A 9922-nucleotide genomic window follows, 5' to 3' on the forward strand; every position below is an offset into this window, starting at 1 on the left:
GAGGATCCTGTGAGAGGTCGATGGAACTCCGGTTGAAGATATTGGGGAGTGTCATAGCCAGTGTTAGGGAAAAATCATCTATACTATTATAATCGGGGAAGGGATTCTGGCCCCTCCCCTCGGACACGTGTCCAAACCTCTCACTCTGGCGCTTTCAGGTAGTGTGGTCTAAGCAAAACAATGTGTGTGTGTGTGTGTGTGTGTGTGTGTGTGTGTGAGAGAGAGAGAGAGAGAGAGAGAGAGAGAGAGAGAGAGAGGGTCTTGTAGAGCTTGCTGCAACCGGCTCATGTAGAGCTTGCTGCAACCGGCTCACAGGCTCGGCAAGGTCGATGGGTGCTGCAGTAGGTAGTGTGGGAAGCGCCCATGGCCGAGAATGCGCTTCGGCTACATTGTAGAAGAGATGCACAGAGATGCAATGTGCCCATCATTGCAAAAGCCTCAATATGTGGGTGCATAACTGTGTAGCTGCAAGCCTCCAGGCTCCAGCTTCATCCGAGCCTGCCAAAGGGAAAGGTCATTCTCATCTTGAACAAGGATTTGCAAACCAATTGGGAAGTTCTTCCAGGTTGGGAATTTTTCCAAGAAGGCAGGCAATACTGCCATCTCATTATCCATCAACATCGCCATTATGAGAGCTGAAGGGCACCCTCTGCAGGATATGGGATCCTCCTAAGAGGGCTTCTTTGAGGCTACCAATGCTCCTTGCCTGCAAAAAGACTCACTCTGCTTATTAGTGTAGAAGAGAGAACATAAAATCCAGGAATGTAAGGATCAATGAAGATGTATCTGTATGTGTGTATGGAGAGGATAAGTTGAAGGTGCTACCAAGCAAAGGATATTTCTCTCTCAATCCGAGGGGATGCACAAGGTGGAGGTCTACTGGTTGTAGAAAGAGAATGTTTGTTTGTGTGTGTGTGTGTGTGTGAGAGAGAGAGAGAGAGAGTATGTCGAGGGTGGAGAGCTAAAGGGTGGCGATGGGGGTACTGTGGTGAAGATAACTGAGGGGATCAGATACTGATAGTGTGTTGTCAGATGCGGTGCCTTCCATGTATCTGTGTAGGCAAACGAGAGAGAGAGAGAGAGAGAGAGAGAGAGAGAGAGAGAGAGAGAGAGAGAGAGAGAGAGAGAGAGAGAGAGAGAGAGAGAGAGAGAGAGAGAGAGAGAGAGAGAGCATCTCCAACCCCACGGATCTTGATAGGTTGATGGCGGGCACGTGTAGGTTAGCTTTGATGTCCGACGTCTTTGGATCTTGACAGGCGACAGTACGTCGACTAAAGATATTGGGGAGTGTCATAGCCAGTGTTCAAGAAAAAATCAGATATACTCTTATAATGGGTGAAGGGATTCCGGCCCTCCCCCCGAACACGTGTCCAAACCTCCTCACTTTGGCGTTGGTAGGCAGTGTGGTCTAAGCGAAACAGTGTGTGTGTGTGTGTGTGTGTGTGTGTGTGTGTGTGTGTGAGAGAGAGAGAGAGAGAGAGAGAGCGCATCTCCAGCCCACGGATCCTGATAGGGTGATGGCGGGCACGCGCAGGTTAGCTTTGATGCCCGGCGTCTATCAATCTTGACAGGCTCCCGTGAGAGATCGACGGAACGCCGACTAAAGATATTGGGGAGTGTCATAGCCAGTGTTCAGGAAAAAATCATATATACTCTTATAATGGGGGAAGGGATTACGGCCCCTCCCCCCGAACACAAGTCCAAACCTCCTCAGTCCAGCGCATTCAGGCAGTGTGGTATAAGTGAAACAATGTGTGTGTGTGCGTGTGTGTGTGTGTGTGTGTGTGTGTGTGTGAGAGAGAGAGAGAGAGAGAGAGAGAGAGAGAGAGAGTCAGGACAAGGGTCCTACGGGGCAAGGCCCAACCTAGGGGGTCAGGGACCTAGGCCAAGGGCCTGGACTGGACCACTGTGGACTGGGGATCCGCTTAGGGCAAGAGCTACGCTTAGGGCAAGAGCTACGAGCTAGGCCTATATAAAGGGCGGTAAGGAGGAGGATCCTATGTCTCAGTTCCCTAGGCCTTATATTGGTATCAGAGCTCAGGGGGAGGGGAGATCCATGGAGGAGGGGGGAAGGTCTTTCTCTCTCTCTTGGTCTCCCTCTCTCGCATGTTTGGCCTCTCTCTCTCTCTCTCTCTCTCTCTCTCTCGATCGCAGCATGAGTCTCTTGCGTGGCCTCATGAGTCTCTCTCATGGCCTCTCCTTCTCTCTCTCTCTTCCTCACAAGAGGCTATGGCGGATTTTTGGAGGGCCATGACTGGCGCGAGAACGGGCTCTTACCCACAGGAGGCTATGGCGGATTTTCGGAGGGCCATGACTGGCGTGAGAACAGACTCTTACAGACAAGGGAGGCGTGGGAAAGAGCTGCACCGTTTCGAACGCTCCTGGTCTTGGTGGATTTGCGCCGGCCCAAGGACGAATTCACGTTTCTGTAGCAGTGGAGTTCGAGCAACCGCCGGTGCATGCTTTGTTGTTTTCCCTTCGCGCTGCCGTCTGTTGCTGCCATGGATGAAGCAAGAAGCTTTTTTTTCACATGTTATTGGCACAGGGGTGCCCTATTTTGGGCACCCTTCCTTACTAAGGGCCAAGCCCCATGGCCATGCATACCGTGGTGTGAGGTTTTTGGCTTCGAGTGAAGAATCAATCAAAGGTGACATGCTTGCATATATCACTAGCTAAAATACATCGGCCATGCAGCAAAAAACAGACCCGAAACAGATTGCAAAGTTTGGAAAGCTCGACTTCCTAAAAACGGTTTGGGATTTGATGGTCGAGCAAAGAAGTTTAGGTAAACATACCATCGTGTTTGTTTGAAAAAGGGAACTTGTGCTTGCTGACCTCGGGCAAGGTTCCGAACAAGGATGCTAGGCAAAGACAATGTTGATGCTCGGTTTAAGGTTCATGGAAGCTCGAGCATCTCGGCCATGTGATCAACACGACAAGTTTATACAGGTAAATTATGAGGTAAGTCTTCAATTTCAATTGTATTTATCAACCTATTCAAGTACCTGTTTGAATAGTATAGCATGCAAGGGCTGTGAGTGATGCCGTGTAACCGCCCATGTACTAGACGTGTATATGCATCCACAAGCAAGGCTTGTCCAAAGCACAAGGTGTTTCTCTGATTCACATAAACATAACAAGCACGATTGTTCTCCATCATCAGTACGATCAGGCATGCACGGCATGTCTTGAAAAATTATCGTGCTACGTCTAGGCCGGATGTTTTCAGTCAATCCGGATTTGCAAATAGCTTTTCCATGCTTCGACAACCAATTTCAGGTACACTTTGTCAAAGCATTAGATTGCTCCTACTCCATTGTTATCCGCATAACTTGATCTACAATTAATTGTTGTATCTCTACATAAAGTAATGTATGAGAATCAAATGCTAATCTTTCCATGCACTAGGTGTGCGTGCAATTTAGGCACTCCAAACACAAGCACGGCTTGTGACAGTCGTTATAAGCATTACACTTTTGTTGGCATCGAACAAATACTTAACTTGCCAACATGACTCAAGCATGACTTGAGTACCTGCAGTTCTGATCTGCTGCAAGGAAAAATAGCAGTTAACTTTTGCTGACCATGGAATCTCAAGGAGATTTGCACAACCTATGGCTCGACTTTAGCAAGGGTGCACAGAGCTCGGCGTGGCTGACTTCTTGTCACTGCTTCCACAAGCCGGCAAAGATGCTCACCACATGGCACTAGCCAATTTCAATAGAAATTGCTTGACAAGGTCAATTCTTGGCTGCCATGCTCCTTGTACGTCGGTCCCAATACCTGTTGACTAAGATTTGGGCATCTTGCATCGAAGATTCCCGCAATTGGACTATGCTGTGAGCATACAAAATTGGTGGGAAAATTGGCAATATGATTGCAGGTTAGTTCATTACATACCAGACAATTGGTTGCAGCAACAACGATTAGGTTAGCCAAGTTTAAGTTTTTATTGTTTTTCCCTGTTTACACTTTACTTGGCAATTACTGTCATTGTGCAAAGCAAACCGCTTTGGCAATTTTATATGAAGCAAGGCTTCGGGGAACTAGCACAATAGGGAATATCAGAACACAGAATCCCTACCAGTTTAGACTGTGCAAAGCACTAATGGTTTTGGCTCTCATGTTTGAGGCTATCACTCTCGCCAAGGGCTTAAACTGGATGCAAGGCATACTAACCAGGTGGCATAAATTCACGGATTTCGCAATTACGCTTCCGCTATCACACCAGACACTCTGTCATCACAGACAAACTAAGTTCTGGATTGGTTAAATTTTTGGTTGCTGTCAACGCGCAATACCACTAAATGGAACCTAAATCTAGAACTTATTTCACAGGCAACGTGCCATATTAAGTCATCTTTGTAAATTCACGACCCCATACATGGTAAGTGGGTCAAGCTGTGGCTTGTGTTTTCTGTTTCCTCTCTCACTAAGAGCGTTAAACAGGCATCTTGTAGCATACTTATAGGATAAGTTGCAAGTCAGGCATAAGAGGCGTCAGAGCAAACAATTGAGCACACACTCTAGAAATTTAAGGAAAATTCCTCAGCCCAGCATGCTCTTCTTATCTCTCTTTCTTTTTCTCTCTAAGAATAATGAAAACTTGCTAAGAAGCTTTTGATACATGTTTTGCTTGTGAGTCGACAGACCTGAGCCAAGGTGCTCTAACTCTCAGCAAGTAAGTGGCCAAGAAGCCACTGCAATTAGTATTCATCGGTTTCTCGATTGAACACTAATTTGTTATTGGCATAAGGGCTATAAGCCACACAGGCTAAGAGCCATTGTCAGACCTAGGGTAAGACCCAATGCTGGTATTTCTTGGGAGATTATCCTCCAGCTTGAACAAATCCATCCCATGGAGTTCCCATTGATGTAATGGCCAAGCAAGAGTCTTGCCATTCCAGATCTTTTGGGTGTAATGCTCGAATTGAGTTTTTGATAATCTTAAACTCACATCAGCTGATCTCTACCACGGAGTATAGATGCAACAATTAGTTGAGCCAGCATGGCTGTCCATAAGAGCTCATTAGTTCACTTGTGTGGATTTCCTGCTCTCTATAGCACTACAGCGTGTCTATGGACATACTGTTTTGGGATAAGACCCTGCGGGTGATTGTTAGATCACCCCATAGGCATTAAGGATCACAGTTTGATTTGCATTGAGGATAACAGTTGATCTCTCCCAGTTATACTTTCAAGGAAAGAATTCCGCAATCTACCACACGCGGTAGCGGACGGAGACACTTTTCAAGTTGATTCCAATCATTTTGTACACGGTTGACTATGTTGGTTACCGTTATCTGTAAGTTGAGCAGTTTCTACAAAGAGTCTTACCAAGGGGTTTGACTACGTAGATTCTAATCCAAGGGCTTTAATTCCATAGGCAACACCCAGGGTTTCCAGTGCAATGTTGTTTGTTTTTTCAGGTAGGGGACGTGCTCCTCTCCATTGGAATACATGTAAGTGTATATTACGTTCAAATCTCTAGGTACGCATCTATTGATTTGGTGTTATTCCATTTTTAGTATGCTTTGCTTGGTTTTTCAAGACGTCTAAGTACGCTTGAATGTTACAGAGCCATGCCAAGGGCATGTCGGCACAAAGTATTTTGGGCCAAGTGTCCAATCTATATTTTTGTCCTATGCTGTTATGAACCTACTAGTTGGGTTCAATTCGGCACATGTTGTCACATGGGATAAAACATGGTCTAGGAACTCAAGGAATTCGGTTTAGCCAGTGTGGAGCAATGAATGAGGGTCCCTCTCACTCTTGTCGCAGAGTGTTTATAGTTACCTCCACACACAAGTACATCCTGTACTTGATTGATGTCGCTTTTTCGGCCATCCTTCTTTGAGACATATTCCACATGTGGTGAATATGAGTCTCTGGGACTGGCACTGGCGCCTACTTCTTAATGATGTGTCGTGATGAAGTCCCTATGTGCTGGTCGCATCCGTTTATTAGACCATTTGGAGCACACCGTATCAGGAAAAATTTCAGTGGTGGCCAGAAATTGTCAGGTACTCAGTACAGATTTTTTGCGATGACAAGTGCTGTGAGACCACCTTAACGGAGGGTCGTTTCTACATATAGCCAAGTATGCTAAGTTACTGAGAATGTCCCATGGTTGGTACCTAGGTGTGACTGATCTTTCACATTGTGTTATGATCTAACTCTTGTTGAAAGGATTTCACTTACGTACTGTGGAAAGTCTCGTCATGGAACTGCGGTTTGGATAAATTTGTGTTAAATGCATGCACACTAGGTGTTATGGGCCCTAGTGTTTAGCACTAATTTATTTGGAGCAGCATTCCAATTCATGGACTTTATTCTCTCTGTACCTTTTTGCACTGCATGTGCAATCTCTCCTGCAGATTTATTATGAGTTTACACCCTGCCATGCAAGGCACTGGCTCAGGATGGGTGTCTATGGTTGGATGGTCTAAACTCTAGGAGCTTACTCCGGTCCACCCGCTTTCAACCTAGTTGGTTGTCTTCACTCCATATAAAATATATGGCTGGATACTCAATGATTGAGTCCTGGTTTATCGACAGTCAGGGAAGACTGTCTGTAAGTGGTTGGGGAACAACACCTCACTCTTACTGCTGCTATTCATCTCATGTTGGATGGGCAACTTACAAATATTTCTTTTGCTAAAGGATCTGCTAAGAGCAAACGTTAGCACAACGCATTTCTGAATAGATGATTTTCTCCCTATTCTAGAATTTGCCTAAGTACGGTTTTCAACTTTGAACACCGGTTGTGGTGGGGTTGGAGATTGTTTTGATAGTTTCATACGTCAAGGACTTACCAGGTGTGCTGACAAAGTATGTTGGCAAGTAACCTTCATTAGGGATGAACATGTAGTTCTTTGTGTTCCAGACTCTTCAGAATTCTAACAAGAGGACACTCCCTATCTATGAACTTTTCAAGATACTCACGCGAGTCGGAAATCTGGCTCACAACTGCATGGAAAGTTACGCCAAGGTTTCATTGCATTATTCTAGTACCTTCATAAGATCTGAAAACTGGTTATGCATTTGGACAACTCTTAGTTGTGGTTACTCCTTTACAGTACTCAAGTGAGTTATAAATGGAGTTACCATTTAGACCCAAGTGACTCTTAGTTGTGGTTACTCCTTTACAGTACTCAAGTGAGTTATAAATGGAGTTACCATTCAGACCCAAGTGGTTGCAAAAAGACAACAATGTTGAAAATCAAGATGTTGCTCTTGGTTTCATTGAACCTCCTCACTGCACCAATTATCGGTCATACAGACAACTGACTCACATATGGGACGTCAATAAAGAAAACATCAGTATTCTTAAGAAGATATTATTACTTGTGTTTTCGAGGACCAAAACTCTTCCTTAAGGGGGGAGTAATGTCAGGACAAGGGTCCTACGGGGCAAGGCCCAACCTAGGGGGTCAGGGACCTAGGCCAAGGGCCTGGACTGGGGACCAGTGTGGATTGGGGATCCGCTTAGGGCAAGAGCTACGAGCTAGGCCTATATAAAGGGCGGTAGGGAGGAGGATCCTATGTCTCAGTTCCCTAGGCCTTATATATATATATATATATATATATATATATATATATATATATAGAGAGAGAGAGAGAGAGAGAGAGAGAGAGAGAGAGACCTATAGAGCTTGTTGCAACTGCCTCACAGGCTCGGCAAGGTCGATGGGTGCTACGGTAGGTAATGGGGGAAGCGCCCATGGTCAAGAATGCGCTTCGGCTGCATCCTAGAAGAGAAGCACAGAGATATAATGTGCCCACCATTGCAGAAGCCTCCATATGTGGGTGCATACCTGTGTAACTGCAAGCCTCCAGCTTCATCCGAGCCTGCCAAAGGGAAAGCTTATCCTCATCCAGAACAAGGATGTGCAGGCCACTTGGGAAGTTCTTCTTGGCTGGGAATTTTTTCAAGAAGGCAGGCTATACTGTCATCTCATTATCCATCAGCGTTGCCATTATTAGAGCTGAAGGGCGCCCTCCGCAGGATATCGGATCCTCCGAAGAGGGATTCTTCAAGGCTACCATTGCTCCTTGCCTGCCTAAAGACTCACTCTGCTTATTAGTGTAGAAGAGAGAACATAAAATCTAGGCATGTAAGGATCAATGAAGATGTATCTGTATGTGTGTATGGAGAAGATAAGCTGAAGGTGCTACCAAGCAAAGGATATTTCTCTCTCAAGCCTAGGGGATGTAGAAGGTGGAGGTCTACTTGTTGTAGAAAGAGAATGTTTGTGTGTGTGTGTGTGTGTGTGTGTGTGTGTGTGTGTGTGAGAGAGAGAGAGAGAGAGAGAGAGAGAGAGAGAGAGAGAGAGAGAGAGAGAGAGAGAGAGAGAGAGAGAGAGAGAGAGCATCTCCAACCATGGATCTTGATAGGGTGAAGGTGCTACTAAGAAAGGGTTATTTATCTCTCAAGCCCAGGGGATGTAGAAGGTGGAGGTCTACTTGTTGTAGAAAGAGTGTGTGTGTGTGTGTGTGTGTGTGTGTGAGAGAGAGAGAGAGAGAGAGAGAGAGAGAGAGAGAGAGAGAGAGAGAGAGAGAGAGAGAGATTGTCCAAGTTATGTAAGCAATGAATTATGAATTATGAATTGCGACTGTGTGTGTGTTTGTGTGTGTGTGTGTGTGTGTGTGTGTGTGTGTGTGTGTGTGTGAGAGAGAGAGAGAGAGAGAGAGAGAGAGAGAGAGAGAGAGAGAGAGAGAGAGAGAGAGAGAGAGAGCATGTCGAGGGTGGAGAGCTGAAGGGTGTACTAGTGGTGAAGGTAACTGAGGGGATTTGATGCTGAGAGTGTGTTTTCAGATGCGGTGCCTTCCATGCATCTGTGTAGGCAAACGGGTTGTCGTGCAGCTCCGCTCCCATGCTAAGAAAGATGCCAAAAAATGCACATCAAGCTTCTTTGAAACCTACTTGATTAATAGTCAGTGAATCAGGGCTTGTTAACATGCCAAATTTAATACTTAATGTATGCCAGATGCGGCTTAAAAGGGCCAACAGATGCCAAAAATGAGTTTTCTTGAAGTGAGCACAAATGGGATATTATGATCTAAAACTGTAGCGCTTGAAGTGCTCTATCAGCCTGTCTCTACGGCTCATCGATTGGAGCTATGGTGAAGAAGTTATAACAGTTTGAAGTATAAGTCGATTGTAGATCCATACCAGATTGGAAAAAAATGAAGTGAATGCACGGGCCTGAAGTGCTCGCTTTGTGGAGCATGTCGGTCTTTTCAGATCAGTGATCGGGGTTCTGGTCGCCAAGATATTGGCCGTTGAAGATTCACCGAGGGCCGGTTCCGTGCCAGTCTAGTCCGCTCGGCCGGAGTGCCATCTGGGAGATTTTGGCTCTCAATCGTGTTCCGAATGTCGTCGCCTAGACAGGCTATTTATCCCCAATATCTTTTCGCTTCAGCACACAAAAGTGTATCATCAAAGAGGACATGCATAGATTGACCTAGACAAGGGAGCGTGTTGATTGTGGATTTACTTCAGTGCTGCTGGAGAAAAATGTTGTGCTTGGCATTGCCTTGGCCGGGGTCCATAAGGCCGCCTAGTTGAAATGAACATTAAGTGTGGTGCCCAAAGACAACCAAGTGAAAGGACGCCTGTTTAGGAGTTAAATTGGCCGCCCAATTAAAGGGCATGGCCAATGGCCACCCAAAAGGGTAATTAAAGACTTTTGTGTGTGAAGGCAAAAGGGGAAATGGAAAAAGCGGTTGGTGGCCTTGCCTGTAGGACCCATGTCCTTACAAAAGCTGACCTGTACGTGCCCACCATTACCCTATCAGGGTCCGTGGTTGGAGATGCTCTCTCTCTCTCTCTCTCTATCGGGGGATATGTGTTCGCTACGTGAGCCGGGCAGGCGTCGGGCCTCTAGCTGTGGGAGGTGTGAAAGAGAGAGAACAAGAG

Source organism: Adiantum capillus-veneris, chromosome 10, assembly GCF_014529385.1.
Source record: "Adiantum capillus-veneris isolate H3 chromosome 10, ASM1452938v2, whole genome shotgun sequence".
Taxonomy (NCBI): Eukaryota; Viridiplantae; Streptophyta; class Polypodiopsida; order Polypodiales; family Pteridaceae; genus Adiantum; species Adiantum capillus-veneris.